The sequence below is a fragment of the Lucilia sericata genome, unplaced genomic scaffold, assembly GCF_015586225.1.
Source record: "Lucilia sericata isolate MDLA Ls3-8-SP2 unplaced genomic scaffold, ASM1558622v1 Contig000003F_arrow, whole genome shotgun sequence".
NCBI lineage: Eukaryota > Metazoa > Arthropoda > Insecta > Diptera > Calliphoridae > Lucilia > Lucilia sericata.
In genome coordinates, this window is record NW_023994044.1 from 484,113 (window position 1) to 501,464 (window position 17,352).

Genomic DNA, 17,352 nt, shown 5'->3' on the forward strand with positions numbered 1-17,352 from the left:
GAGTTATTAACGATAAACTAATTTCCGGGAATTTATACCTTTGTATGGGGGCTGTAGGAAATATTAGATCGATTGTAAAGATTTTGAACATAATTGATCACTGCCCTGAAAGAATAATGTGTGACAAAATTCATCGAAATATCTTTGCTAGTTTCTGAGAAAACTTCAAAAAAATTAGGAAAAAAACGTAATTTTTTTGAAGGTAGTCTGAAATTTTTACTCACAACTTTTTACGTGGTGAACCGATTTTGCTGATTTTCAATACAAACTGCTTAGGATAATAATAAATATTTTGGGTGAATTTGGTTGATTTCCTTTTCGTAGTTTTAACGTGAGCGTGTTTTACAGACGGACGGACATAGCTAAATCGATTCAGGTTTTCATAAGGACCCAGAATATATATTGTTTGTTGGGTCTTAGATGAATATTTCTTGGTGTTACACTCGGAAAGACAAACTTATATATACCCCCTATCACCACTAATGGTGGTGGAGGGTATAATAATGAACCTTTTTATGGTCGGCCATGCCCGACTATAAATTGTTATGTGTTACTTGTTATATATTATATAAATGTTCGTTATGCCAAACATAAATAAGTATGTAATTATTTTCTAATACATAAAATCTTTTGATGTCAGAATTATAAACTAACTTATAAATTAGGTTAAATTATTTTCCTATAACTTTTTCATGTGAACAGATTGATTGAATGTTCGTTTTTTGACAATCTGTCGCTAAAAAAATTTAAATGTCACATTTAAAATGAGTCTATAAACATTTTATTAGATAAAAAAGGAAAGCATTTTTATCATTCCTTTAAATAATTAAAACAATACTAGACCATAACTATGCTAATGCCTTAAACCTCTTATTAAATCCGTTATGCTCTACACAGTCATCTAGTCTCTTAGTCACTCATCTGCTACACAACCCTGCTGAATACTTCCTTTATTTTATTATTTTGCTGTCGCCAGTTTTAACTTTCTTTTCTCTATAATTTTTCTATTACGGGTTTATAATGTTTTACTTTTTGTTTGTTTTCTATGCTGTCCATTTGTTGCTCCAATCTAAATATATATGTATAACGACTATCTGAGCAGTATGGTGGTTTTAATAATTCCGCTTGTTTGTACATATCCTTAGACTTTACGAGTCTCTGGCATCTCATTCAATGTCTCCGCTCAAATATAAAGTTTGCTTTGCAAGTAAACTAATTAAATGACCACCTGTGTCTACAACTTAATTGAGGATTAATTGGGTTGTCATGTTGTCTATGATGAGCCAGCCAGTCAGCCAGCGAACCAACACACAGCAGATACATTTTCATTAGATTTTCAAACGTATGTACACAAAACTGTTGCGAGTACATACTAGGGAAATCTGGTGCAAATATGTTTGTATAATCTTTCTCACTCCAATAAAGATTTTTGCAAGAACGTTTGCAATTTCTTAAATACATTTATATTTTGTTTTTTGTATTTGTTTTAAAGTATATTTGGCACAATTAAATACATAAAAAATTTAACTGGCCCATGAGGGGATCGAACCCGCGACCTTCGCGTTATTAGCACGACGCTCTAACCAACTGAGCTAATGGGCCATGACTACTACATACATACTTGTTCAAGCACGATTTTTTCTTATATTTAACACATTGTGTACTTAAAATACATAGATAATTTTCGGAATTTAAGTTATTTTTAATCAACAAAATATTATATGTTTTGGTATTAAAAATGGACAATATCAGTCCAAACTAAAATAAGTAAAATGTACTAATAATGATCCAAAACCATCCATAAATTTGTCAACTGAATTTTTTGCACCGATTTTAATTTAATAGAAAATATAAAATAAATGATCGAATGAAACCGAAAGACCACGCCGTCAATTCAGTTGATTTCAAATATTTAAATATTTAATAATAAAATAAAAATTAATTAATTTCAAAACTAAATTCCAAACAACCATTACAAAATGTACTATAAGTATCTATCAACTTGACATAATGACCCAAATTTTGTTAAATTCTTTTATGCTCCATTTCGTAATAACGAACTGATGAATAAGAAATAACAAAACAACAACAACAAAAAGTACGCAAAAGGAAAAAATGCTTCATGTACAAACTAAAAACAAACAAAATTAATAGTCATAGATACACTGGGAAAAAAATTTCGATATGGAATTTATGTAAGAATATTTCATTCTTAGTCCATTTAGCTTCATTAAAAGAATAAAATTAAATTAAATCCTTCAGATACCTTTCAGGGAGTCCTTTAAGGTTTATACATTTAAAAGAAGCCCAAAAATATGAAGTCTCACTTTCTTGGTACCGTTAGATGAGAAAAGATTCAAGGAAGACCCTTCCCCTGGTACTTATTACTCCTTGAGAAAAAAATGCTTAATTTGTCGCATAAGCTCTACAGTACAGTCGTAGCTAATATTTAAAGACTAAGATAGTTCTATATAATAAAATAACCTCTTGCATATATATTGTAAAAATTTCTCTGAGTGTAATATAAAAAAAATAAATAAAAATCACCCTCTGTGGCATGACGTTATAGCACATTATAATTATTTTCGCTAACTTATTTTACTATTTATTCACTTAAGTTCCAAATAAAATGCCTAGAAAATATATAATAAAACGAAATGAAAAAATCTTTTGTTGAGGTACCTATGCAGAGAAAGACACTATTTCAACACAACATCATACTCATCCATTATCAAGCATATTTATACATTTATTCAATCATATTCATACATATGTATGTATATGTACATACATATATACATATTTAATTGTGTCAATCTCAAAATATATTTTCATGTTCAGGAAAAAATCTATTGTTTAGTTTTGCGAATATTCTATAAAACTAGAAACATAAATACAAAACTTTGTATATATGTACATATGTATATACATAAGTGTCTTTATTTACTTTGCTCTTGTCTATTATTCTTTTAGGTTTATTCTTTTCCTTATGATTTTACTATTATATTTTTCCAAATGTTTCTATGGAACCAGCTACAGACAAAATCGTTGTCGTAATGAAATTTATAGACAAGTTAGCCAAAATACTTTCCTTTGTCACCCCCATCCTGTCAAACATCCAGTCAACCATTTAAACCAACAACGAAACTACTGTATACTTACCGTAAGAAGTAACATTGTACATACATATTGTACTTGTATCTAAAACTAATGTATCCATTTCCAAGCCAAATTATCAGCCAACCAACTAAGTATCAAGTACTTTTATTGCAATAATGCACAGTGGGGTAGTATGGTAAAGATTTTGAAATATGCAATTTCTTAACAGAAATTCTTTGGAAAATAATTGCAATGTAATAATTACATGTACCTGTGTCATGTAGGCAGGTCGATTTTGATAGAACTTTCCGAATCATAATATATACAAAATATGACTGAACTGTTAATACAGTCCATGAACTCTTATAGTTCAAAAACTTTTATGGTAAGTGATATTTAAAATTTCTCTAATGAGCTTAATCTGTGAACATCAATTACAAATAGAGGCAGCTCGCATATGAATTAAATACAAAAATTCTATATATGAATAACTTTAAGAGCTAATTTCGAATTCCATATGAATAATTTTGAATTTCATATGAACATTTGGCAAAAAAAAATATCCGGACTAGCAATTGGGAGCGTGGCACCTCCATATGAATTAAATATTAGTGTTGAAATCCTCAAAAAACAACATCCATGTGAACATTTATGTAAAAAAATTAGCGGATTAGCAATAGGGGTTTGACATCCCCATTTTAATTAAGAACAAAAATATGAATACCTAGGAAAACATTAGGGCTTGATAGCGTTAATTCTCAATAGTAGGCCTTACATCCCCCATATGAATTTAATACTAAAGTATATATTATACCCAAATCAGGGAAACCTAGCTATGCGAGACCTAAGTCTTATCGACGGATAAGTCTTACGTCCTTCCTACTTAATACCTTGGAACGGATAGTCGATAGTATGGTTAAAAGCACCAAACAAAAACCTTAAATATAAGCTTATGTAAAGGGACGATCGGTGGAAACCGCTTTGAACCAAGTTGTCCACTACATAGGTGAATCCTTTGATAGCAAACTGTAGACACTGGCGGTATTCATTGACACCGAAGGCGCCTTCAATAACGTACACACTAACACTCTTATCCAATCCCTAGACCAGTTTGATGTTGACCATGTGCATCGTAACTGGATCAACTACATGCTAAGGAACAGATGGATAAGCTGCGAGATGTACGATATAACTATCAAAAGAAAGGTATTTCGCGACATACCGCAGGGTGGCATTTTGTTACCTTTACTCTGGGTTACCATGATTAATAGTCCCTAAGGACCCTAACCGAGGATTTAGACCTTTCTGCTAAGCAGACAATGTCGTAATACTTTTAAAGGAAAAGGAACCAAATTACTTGTGTAGAAGAACTGAGAAGGCTGTGAATAGGACACAGAATATGTAGGAACCTTTAAAACGCTGATCTTAGATAGAATGTCTTGGTCAAGCGTACACAGAAAAAACTGAAAAACGATTTCAATTACCAAAACCTCGTTTTCAATTATTTTATTTATTGAAGTTCAACCTATAACAAAAATTGTATATTCAATTACTACTTATAATTGATTTCGGATAAAAAAATTTTATTTTTTTATTATACATTTTTATGATTCAAATACAAAATGAATTGAACCCTTTTAAAATTTTCGATTAATTGTTTAATTGAAAATTTTTTAAAATAAATTTTTTCTGTGTAACATTAGAGCAAATATCAGTAGAAATCCGTTGCTACACGGTTGGCTCTTAACAGGGGGACAAAGTGGGCCTGGATTTCTATATTGAAGACCCAGAAACAGAAATATACCACCGTTTACCTTATCATAAGACAAACTTCCAAGCAAAAATCCAAGCAATATCAGAATGTATAAATTGGATTAGAATAAATATTAGGGCTTAATATATTTATCGACAGCCAGAAGGCAATTAGGGCGATATCAGGTGATATAATTAAATCTAAGACCGTATTGGATTGTACGAAAGCTTTAACTGAATACTCTCCCAGAGGTAAGGTTTACATCCTCAAGATGAGCAAGTCTGAGATTAATATGATGGTACGTATTCTGAATGGACACACAGGATTACGAGCACATCTATACAAAATTGGACGTGCAGCTTCAAACGAATGTAGAGCATGTGGAGAGGACAATGAAACTCTATAGCATTTTCTTTGTCACTGTCAGGTTTTCGTCGAAGTTAGATCCAAGTATCTTGAAAGTGATGTTATTACGGAAATGATATTCCTGACTAACACTGCTTGGAAAATTCTTAGGAACTACCTCCAGGAAATTGAGTTTCTGAACATTGAACAAGTAAGAGTGTTATATTCGGCTGTGCCAAATCTCATATACCCACCCTATGCCAAAAAAGGAATGCTACCCTAACATCACGATCACTCATCAAATTAACTGATCGTTTTTCATAAAATTTTGTAGACCGATTTTGGTTCTTATAAAAATGTTTACATCGAATAGCATCACTGTACTTGCATTTTTATGTCAGTAATTAGCGCTAAAGTAATTTCCTCGATGCAGGTTTATATGGGCGTGTAGGGTAAGTTACCGATACTTTCCGCATGAAATTCGATGGGAAGATTTAAGTTTCTATAAAAGTTTCTTATATCAAATTTCTTAACTGTACAGTGTACACGTATTTTTAAGCCAGAAATGACCGTTAAAGTCATTTTCGGAAGGGGACCTTATATGGGGGTAGGGTCAATTATGGACCGATCCACATAAAATTTGGTAAAGAGGTTTTAGCTTGAAAGTAACTTACTTGTGTCAAATTTCATCGCTATACTCGTATTTGTAAGCAAGTAAAGGTAGAATTACCCAAACGTTGCTGTCTACGTACTGTAACGTACCGTACTGTTAGCACGTTTGTTCAATTATAGAACATTTAAAAACGTAACACTTGTTTTGAAAATAAACACAAAATAATTGAAGTTTTCAGACGTTTTTTAATATAAATGTTAAATTAATTCGCAATAATTTGCTTATTTTGTTATTTTCTTAAGAATATTTTATGTATTTAAAAAAATTCAACATTTATAAAAAACAAAAATAAAGTACAATAAATATTCAATCAGCTGTTCGAAACAGTGATGGTTATTGAGAGGCACTTTCTTTAAAATGTTTAAGTAGAAAAGGTACCAAAATTAAAAAATATATATATAAGTAAAAACGTTTAACTCATCAAGCGTTCTATTCCTGTTGAATACACCATATGATAGCACTTCTTCCTCTGAGTATAAAAGTGGAAAAATATTTATCTTCTCTATTCAGGTGCAGGATTTATAGGCTTTCAAAGTTGTTATATATAATTGAATATGTCTCGGCTACTAATTATTATATATTGTCAACATGGGTATCAATAGAAAGGTCTCAGAAATATCTATCGATCGATATAGAATATTACATATATCTTTAACCCATTGAGACCAAAAGTCAAATTTTATGTTTTCTGATATTGACTTTTTTACAAAAGCATAGTTATCTCAAAAATATATCGATATAACGGTTCTTCATATCACATCAAATTTTGTAGACAACATGTTGGGCTTCCATGTGATATATGATTGAGAGGCCTATCTCAATCGCGCGATTTTTTAAAATTATTTTTAACTTTTTTTAGAAAGTATTGAAAAATTTAAAGTTACCTTTAATTGCACTTGTAAAATTGAATGAATGAATCAATGAATGAATGTATGTATGTATGCATGCATGTATGTATGTATAACGAGCATATCGGATAAGTAGTTTCGAGCTATATCAATTGCATTTAATACAAATCAATGATTTTAAAAATATGCATTTTTAAACTCACACCATGCCTGCATTTAATGAGATAGGGCTCTAAAACATATATCATATGAAAGCCCAAATTGTTGTCTACAAAATTTTATGTAATATGAAGTACCGTTACATCGATATATTTTTGAGATAACGGCGCTTTTGTAAAAAAGTCAATATCAACATTTCACCCTGGCTCTCATCAAATGATATTTCAAAGACCTTATTATTGATACCTATATCGATCATATATATAAATAATTAATCAAGATATAATCAATTATATATCAACATTTTGAAGACCTCTAACTCCAGGAGAAATATTTTAATCATGTATATTTTTTTCTTGGAATTAACTGAATTAGAACGTTTGACTTACGCCTGCTTCTATAATATAGGTTTTTTGAACAGTCTAACTATGATTTCTTAGAGTTTAATATGTTATTAATGTATTTTCTATAAAATTTTATGTATACACATTACTAACATCACATATGCAACCTAAAAATTTAAAAGCTAAACAATTTTATTAAATTTATGCATAATAATATAAAAATTCAAATTTGTACATACAATTAAAAAAAAGTAAGAAAAAAGGGAATTTGTGCCACAGTTCTATTCTACATACAAAAGTGCCATCACTGTTCTAAAAATGTCACGTAACAACGTTATAAAATTCTATTTTATACAGGTTGAAACGTTACGGCTACATTTCGGTAAGCATTTTCATTGCTTTTCCTTAATCAAAAACGATCAGCTGACACGTTTTCTTACGGTTACAGTACGTTGCGGTTGGGTAATCCTACCTTAATGAGCGATAAAGTAATTTTATGGAGGGGACCTTATATGGGGGGTAGGGTCAATTACCGATCCTCATAAAATTTGGCAGGGAGTTTTTGGCTCATATAAAACTAATTAATGTTGAATTTCATCGCTATAGTTACACTTTCAAAACATATATGCCCGTTAAGGCTGTTTTTCGGGGGTCCACTTTGCCCATTTTCAAACCTTACCTATAGAGAATATTTCTGGAAAATTTCAACCCTCTAGCTCATTCCGTTCGGACTATATCGTGTTTTCAACAGACAGACGGACGGACATGGCTAGATCGTCTTAGAATTTAATAAGGACCCAGAATATATACACTTTTGTGGGTCTATGACGAATATTTCGATGTATTACAAACGGAATGACAAAATCAATATACCCCCGTCTTTTTTGATGGTGGGTATAAAAATAATACATTCAGTGAACAATTATTTTTTTTCATGAAAAGGAGCGCACAACAGGCCCGATAGTGGCCTAGGTGTATTTCTTTGGATTTGATATAGCATACATCCTCCTATCAACCTAAGCTAACCTCATTTAAAGTTTGTATATTTGGTAAACTACTAGTAGCTTTAGTATCAATAACATTTGGTTTAAGAATGTGGGGGATGTCATGTCAAGTGTTTATACACAATTTTTTAGCAAAATCGATCAAGAACTGACTAATTATTATATGTATACCCTTTGTATCTATCGCTGGGATAAAGTCTAAAAAAATATTTCCAAAAAAATGTATACTGTCCCAATGTGCAATGTACTACTCGCAAGTGTTTGTATGTAAGTGATGATTTTACAACATAGAATAGACCGTGATTAGGGAGTGGGAATACCTGAACACAGAGTAAGTAAGTGGGTATCTAAATATATTGTACCCTTTGCTTTGTTATAATAATGAATACACTGCAGTACAACAATATACAAACATACACCCTAACATACTATGGTGGGCTGTTTGTTTAAATATATTTATGTAGTGTATGTATGTATTAACTATAGCCATAGTATAGTTTTGTTCGGTTAGTCGTTGAGACTTCCGACAGTAGACGGGTTAATTTATTTTCTTTTTTTATTATTTCTAAACTTTGTCTATATGTATATTTTTTTGTAGTAGTACACAGTAGATGGATATATTTTTATGGCTATAATGCTGATGTGTGTGTGCATGGCTGATTGTAGTAAATGTTACTAATAAGTTTGTCATATCGTTTCATTTATTTCTAAATATTCTTTTTTACTTTTTCATTTCTGTTGTATTGAGTGTAGATTGTCTTCTTCCTCTTTAGGGTTCTTTTATTATCTAGCAACATTTACAATAGAGCTAATATATACTATACTATAGTATACTATAGATATTTATTCTTCTTTTCTATTTTATATATTTTGAGTTTTTTGTTTTGTTTTGTTTAGTTAAAAAGTAGGCCACACAATTTGTGGTTTAGTTATGAGTTTATTGTAAATAAACATACTTTAGATACATAATATTTATATGTATATGTATAGTTGTTTTTGTTCTTGTTCTTTTGCCATTATTCATAAACATAATAATGAATTTATTACATAACAATATGTAACGTTCTATGTAAAAATAATGAATGTAGTGCTTTAAAATGAAGACCCTATTTTTGTGTTGATCCTAAAATAGAGAAATATAACTGCGAACACCGGCTGGATTATTCAAATCAAGAAATTGGACGGAAACCCTTGGATGTAATTTAGTTGATTCTTATCTACTAAATAATTGCAATCAAATTCTGTAATTGCAAATTTAAAAATCTTAACCAAATTGTTAACAAAATTTTAAAGTTTTTAAATATTTAAAATACTTGTTTTCTTCTATCACTCTCCCGTATTTATTCCATTTTACTGAATATTTTATATAATTTTTTTATCCTTGATGTGACTGCACAAACAAAACAAAAAACACCATGACTGTGTGTGACATTTTCTAAAAACAGACTGCCTTAAAAAATGTCAGATAAATGTGTCTACATAAGAATTACAAGTAAAATATAAAAGTTTATTTTTTTATTTTTTGTCTAATTTTTTTTACAAAAACCCCATAATATTTGTATGTATGTCACACACATTGATACATACTATATTTGTTTCTATTATGTCGTTTTTTCTATAAACAATACTTTTATACTCTGAAAAGCGAAACAAAATCTCTATGTTCACTTTCTGGAAAAAAAACATACAAAAAAAGATATAAGATTTTTTAAGTAAAAAATTTAAATGATTATAATAACGATGATGATGGTATAATAGAAACACTTTTTTATACTTTTATATACATATTTATTGGGTAAGGGAATATGATTAGTTCGTATTTCTATTACACCACTTTAGTGGTGAGGGTATATTGGGTTTGTGCTGATGTACATATGTATGTAATATTGGCTCCACACCCACCTTAAAGTATACCAATCGGCTCAGACTCATTTTCTGAATTGATTTAGATAACATATGTATTTGTTGTAGTATATCTTTAAGAATCGCCACAACTTAGTCTTATATTAGCATATAAGCTACTGTTGATTTTTGTAATGATCGGGACCAATTTGACCCCCATACAAAGTTCTTCTTCATAACTGATTTATAAACTTTAATATCACAATGAAATTCAGTATAAATACCTCTCATATAGGGTTGCCCCGGTAGAATAGTTGGTAGTGTGTAAGTCTGTCAGTCTGGGGTTCGTTTCCAGAGGCACTGGTCTGTTACAATTCAACAGCGTATGATCATCGTCACCCTGTAATTGATAGCTCTCCTAATTTTATGAGGACCGGCTCATATTTGACCCATAGCCCCCATACAAAGCCACTTGCGGAAACTCAGTTTTTCATCAATAATACAGGCCTACAAATTTTGAAAAATGTCGAAAACCTGAGGACTAGTTAACTTTTCATAAATATTGAGCTGTACTGCGTCTCACACCTGGGTTTCAAAATATCGTTCCTGAAGTTTGAAAAAAAGCAATTTTGGGTATATTTCTGATTTCTCCCAATAATGAGTGAAAAAGTAAAAGTGTTTCTTGCTCGATCATGCTCAATACTGCGGCCAGGGGATGCGAATTATATTTTCGAAACAATTTCTCCGAATGGCAACATGCCCTAGAACCCATATTAACTCGACAAAGTGCGGTCTGAGTTGGTGCAGAAAGTGAATACAATCGAGAAGAAATTTCGAACTTAAATGTAATTCTGTCAAAGTAAATATTAATAGGCGACGTCTCCAGATTTAATTATATTTTTCTTCATCTAAGCAATTCTAAAGACATTATTCATATGGTCTTCTGAAGATTCCGTTAAAGCTTGATGTATGTTATACCACATCGGCTATGTAGCTTTCGTAGCATGGTTTCATGGTCAGTGTGACTTTGGCTCAAGTACACATGAGTACACGAAGTGCTTTACGTGAGTACCTGCCGTGTTGGCCTATCTCACGGTGGTCTTTTTCATCCACTGGGTAGCCTTGAGAACGGTCTACCATCGTCCCTTCAATCTTCAATGATGAAATCAGGTGGCAACTTTTGTACATGGCTAAGCCGGTCCATGTACAAGCACTTTGCTGAAGTACTAGAGCTATCTAATCTCTTGCCATAGTAGCCCCGTTGGGGAGGGACAGGTGTCATGAGCAAGCTCTATCTTATCCCGACAAAGGAAAAGGCAATCACTGGTTAGAGTCAATAGAAGGGGCGGACCCAACATCAGGTGAAAATACCCTATTGATGTTATGAGGAATGCTCGCGTCCCTACAAAACATTCTCATCATCTAAAGACTCACCCCAGTGCATTCCTGGACCTCTTAAAGTCGCCCAACCACACTACTGAGACGACTTCTGTTGGTTAGGCAACAGCACCTAGAGACGTATTGGGTAGTCCGAAATACCCAAGATAATAAATCAGGATCCCTCTTCATGAACCGATCTGTAATAAAGGATGTAGGAATTTCCAAATAATTTCCCCGACAAATAGTCGCGTAGCATGAATCAATATATCCTGTTGAGATGGCAACAGTACTGAGAAACTTCCCCGAAGCGTAAAAAGGCATACTAAATCAGTACTAGTGTCCAATATATGGAGACTTTCCCAATCTTTCGCCAATTTCATCAGTTCCATTCCCATGATTATAAAGATTTCTCTACGGAATGACAGGCGACTACTGAACGCTAACCTGACAATTCCCCAGCATATACCGGCTCCCTACTACACGACCGGTAAGAAATTCCGATCGGGTTCAGGAATTCAGCATATGCTGCCTTGTACACAGACCTGTGTCATTTGAATAGAGAGTTAGCCAACGCATAATATATAGATTATATCAGCCCTTAAACCAACAATCTCTTCCTGGGTTTAAACCACAGCCACTACGTGGATCCCGAAGGAACCTCAACCAACTGACCAGCCAGGACAAGTCCTGTGGGCAACTGGCCACCCGTAGTACCAAGGACTAGCCGAGGAGTGAAGTGACATCACCAGTTTATATAACCTGGCAGACTATAGGTACTGAAAGCACCTCTCGTTCCCCGGATTGCAATACACCAGGGTGTGGTCTATCAACAAGGAAACATGCCCGGGGGCCCGTACAAATGAGTCTATGAGCCTGGTCCGTGTTTTTGATCTTTTAGAGCAGTGATAGCAATACAAGTCAATACAATCGCTTAGTCAATGTTTGCAGCTAGCCTTCTTCTCTTGATATGTATTACAATTGGGAAGGTTCCGTCGAAGTTTGATGTATGATTCTCTTATACCGAATCGGCTGCGAACCTTTTGTAGGATGATTTAATGGTCAGTATGTCTGTATGTATGGTTCAAAGTACACGAGAGTCTATAAGCCTGTTAAGATCTTAGAAATTCTGAAACTCTTCCTTTCCCTTAAGGAGTATTATTGTACAGTTTACTAAATGCATGTTAAGAAGTCATATAGTACAAAATTTTGATATTTGATTTATTGCTGGAAAACTACCCTTTTCCCAACTAAATCTCAGTTTTTTTTTTCAAAAAGCCACAATTAAAGCAAATTATCACAACCATACATTTTTATTTCACTTCATCAGCATTCTTTATTATATTTTTTTTTGTCTGTTTCCATTTATTTTGTTTTATTTTATTCCATTTAATATATATGTCTGTCTGACTCTGGTTTTTTATTCATTGAAACACAAGTTAAAAGATGTAAAAGTATCTATAAATACGAATATTATGATGTTTGTAGTGTGAACGTCTGATGTTAAGTTTTTTTTACATGGTTAGTGTGTCCATGTGTCTGTCCGTCTTTTGTCTATACGACCATCTGTCTGTCTGTCCGTCTATATATATGTATGCGCACAGTATCTGTGTTCATATTCGTTTTTGTTTTCATGCACTTCAGTGGCAATCAAAACAAATGTATTTCAAATGCATCTCACGTATTTATTTTGTAATGTTTGTTATTTGTTTGTATGTTCATTAGGATAGCTCTCGAAGAGTGTACAGAATTATCTTAAACACATTCAAAATCATACCATTATGCCATTGGTCTTCATATAAGGCATTCCTAAAGCAATTCTATTTTTTTAAGAGCCAGTCTAATATAAATATATTTTTAATATTTGTGCATATCCATAATGTTTTTTTATATAGTTTTATTTTATTTTTCCATTTGAAAAGATTTCTATTTATTTTATTTTTTTTTTTTAACAAATTGATGATCTGTTAAATATGTGTTATGGACACACACATACATACATTAAAGATTGTGGGACATTGTTTTCTTCTCTTTTACCATTTTAGGGTTTCGATAATTAATTATATTTTTATAGTTAAACAAATTGAGAGACAGAGTTTAGTATTTACATAGAAATCTTTTATGGAATTCTTTTTATATCAATTTATATCGTTTTGTAGGGAAATTCTTTGAAAAAAGATAGAACAAATAAATAAGCAGCAACAACATTCCCGTCTATTAAATACACATCATTAATAAGACATTATGATTAATTATTGTTTATCTAGTTGTTATGTTTTTAAACTATTAAACATGTAAGTAGTACATACGTTTTTGTAAGACTAAGGGCCGACTATATACATACATATTTTGTTAAAATAGGTTGTTTGATGTTCTGAAATTTTAATTAAAAGAATCTGGGGGACATGAAAAGTTCCGTAATTGTCACTTCTAAGTCGGGGTGGAAACTTTCTTGTTGATCTTTTTTAAATCATTTACGCAAGTCGACTATTTCTATTTGAAATTAGGGTATCAGTCAGTGTCATACCTTCGCGGACTTAAGGTAATCTAAAGTAACACCATTCATGCTTATCACATCGTTGTAAATTGTTATTTTAAGAATTAGCTGGATCAAAATAGTGGGCGTGTCGTTTAAATTAACCCAAAAGGGTAAGAGCCATTGTTTGTTATATAAAGTCTAAATTAGGCCGACTCCTCCAAGTTGAATTCCATGAAACTTTAACATAAGACTCTTCAAATGTTCCGCAACAGAGGGCATCTCCTATAGTAAATTTTGGATTAACTTTAGAATACCGTTGCCGTTATTCTATTAAAAATTCCAAAATGGAAATAAATGTTCAAAAACGTTAGTGTGTAAAAAGAAAAATACTACCGTTACCGCACAAATATCGTTAATGAAATATTCCAACTATTCAACACTTCAAAACGGTTACCAACCTTGCCGAATTCTTTTAATTTACTATCTGCTACACGGATGGCTCTAAATTGCGGAACAAAGTGGGCCTTGAAGACTCAGCAATAGAAATATACACAACCCAAGCTTCCAGGCAGAAGTCGGAGCAATAACGCTATGTATAAATTGGATTAGGTGCCCACAGGTCTTATTATATTCACCGACAGCCAGAAGGCAATTAGGGCGATATCAGGCGATAGTTAGAATTAAACCTAAGACCGTATTGGATTGTAAGAAAGCTTTAACTGAATATTCTCCCAGAGATAAAGTTTACAACATATGGGCACTTAGCCACTCGGCAGTAGTCGGCAACGAATGGGCGAATGTAATAGCTTTAAAGGGGTGAGAGCTCGAAGTAGTTAACGCAGAACCATTCGATACAACAAAAGCAGAATGAAAAATATGGGTGAGAGAATCCCATAAGCCCTCTTGGAATAATGAAACGGTGAGTAGAACCACAAAGATCCTATGGAGTGACCCTGATGAGAGCAAGACGAGAAATCTCCTCAAAACGAGCAATTCCGAGGTTAGTGTAATGGTACGTATTCTGAGTGGACACACAGGATTACGAGTACATCTATGCAAAATTGGACGTGCGGAATCACACGAATGTAGATCATGTGGAGAGGACAGTTAAACACTGGAGCACTTTCTTTGCCACTCTCAGACATTCGTCAAAGTTAGATCAAAGTATCTTGGAAGTGGTGTTATTCCCGAAATAATATTCGTGACTAACACTGATTGGAAAAATCTTAGGAATTACGTCCAGGAAACTGAGTTTCTGAACATTTAAAAAGTAATACATTCAGTAAACAAATTTAGTTTTTTCATGAAAAGGAGCTTCGGATTTGATGTAGTATACATCCTTTTATGAACCTAACCTAATCATCATCTGTATTGTATTGTAATTTTGACTACTAATAGCTAGCTATGCGAATATTAAAGGTAAAACCAATCAATTTGCTCAGTTGAATGCGGTAACCGGTAAGATAATAAACTTTTAGAAGTATGAACAATTGAATTTAACGATGTCATTTAATTCAAGCTGCAATTCAAATTTTGATTTGTCTTGTCAGTTATCGTTACAGACCAAAGTTATACGAATAATCTAGAACGATCTGACGATTGAGATGTATTTTTCAAAGTCGACGTCTTAAGATTAGACAATCTGATAAAAACTAGGAGAACTAGCTCACCTGAGAAAATTTTTATTTTATTTGTCCGACTGAGATAGATCTTTCAAAGCCTCGAGATTAGACAATCTGATTAAAACTAAGAGAGTTGATAGACAGTGTTGACAGATTTCGTTTCGTCCAGAAGAGCAGTTTCTACTCCATCTTTTTTATTTCTGCATAGATTTCTATAGTGATCCTTAGCAGGAATGAACTTGATATATGTAAGTATCAAGGATAGGTAAGTCTGTCATTGTTAGATTACAGCATTGCAATGCATTGTAAGTTTTGGATATAATTCGATATTAGTTTAAAATATGGATACATAAATGGTATAATGTTTGAAAATACATATATGTGTACGTATATTTTGTTCACATTTAATTTAAAATTATTCGCGCTTTATCAAATTATTTACTACATAAGTTATACTCACACATTTTCGATACCAACATCTAAATTCGAAACACACTTTTAAGTCCATGGGAATTTTTACAAACACTCAAAAACAGGCATGTTTATATACTTGTATACATATTGATATCCTTACGTATGTATGTTTGTGTATCGTTATGTTACATACTTACATATCGTACATGTAAGTTTGAAGTATTTAAACATACTTTTACCACCTCTATTAACTTCACTCAATACAACTGGCAACTGTCAAACGAATGAATGAATAAATTATGCTAATTAATGACATTAATGCAAAACATTTCGTTGGCTGTTCGCATTTTACACACGAACTTACAAAATAATTTGTCCAAAATACTTTATGGATTCCCAGCAGTTTTTTCAAGGAGTATCCTGTATCCTATTAAGACAATTTTTTATTTTTCAGATATTTAAGTCTAATTCAGTGGTAGAAAAAAATCACTTAAAATTTGTTTCTAATTTAGTTCAATTTCTCATGTCCAGTTGCAATAGATTTCTACCTTTCAAATGGCTTATGTTGCAACTTTAAATCTGTTTCACTCCTCCCGTACTGCAGGGATTTTACGGATTTCAGTGTGTGTGTATATATTATTTTAATAAGAGTGTATTTGTAATGTAATGTGTGTTTGTGCGTTAAGGAATGAATTAATGTATGTTTTTATGTCATTTATATCACTTTTACTGTAAAACAGCCACTATGACCACCTGTGTCTTATGGGTACGAGAATTTATGGTTAAATTTCAAATTAAACCCAACACTTGGCTTTCGTTTAATAAAATGAAAAACCTCCTTCCCATGAATACAATGCCATTTGCAAAGGGTTGTAATTTTATTTATTTGCTTTTTTGTTTGGTTTTGGCTTTTGTTTTAATTACTGGCAGCAGTTATTTCATTCAAATACAAGAGTGTAAACCTGTATAAATAAAGTCTATAAATTGTGTGTAGAAAGAAGCATTTACCAGGGGAATTTTGAAATTAAAACATAAATGCGCTTTAATGTCGAAATTTATAGGTGTATGTATGTTTTATTACTACTTAAGAAAATTATTATATAAATTACAAAGTTTGTACCGTCTTGTGGTTCACTTGTATGATGGATAGCGTTGCAAACCTGGAGACAGGATTTCTCTTGACACATATGGTATACCAAATGTATATCTGCTGAATAGAAAAGATCTTTCCGAATCAGAATACCAACAAGAGACCTGGGAATTGAGGTTCAAAAACTGTAACGACCTCGCAAAGAATATGCTATGATTGACTATTTCGCTAGTATTATTATTGCAAGAGAAACAGCTTAGACTTATTTAAACTATGCGGTCTTGCGAATATTCCTATAATACT

The 17,352-nt window shown here is 32.2% G+C and overlaps 1 non-coding gene across 1 annotated transcript; it reads right to left on the bottom strand.

Annotated features, from left to right (window-relative positions):
• Positions 1-1,528: 1,528 nt before the first annotated feature.
• Trnai-aau lies at positions 1,529-1,602 on the bottom strand. The gene has a single exon. It is a non-coding gene; the product is annotated as a tRNA-Ile (tRNA).
• Positions 1,603-17,352: the final 15,750 nt, after the last annotated feature.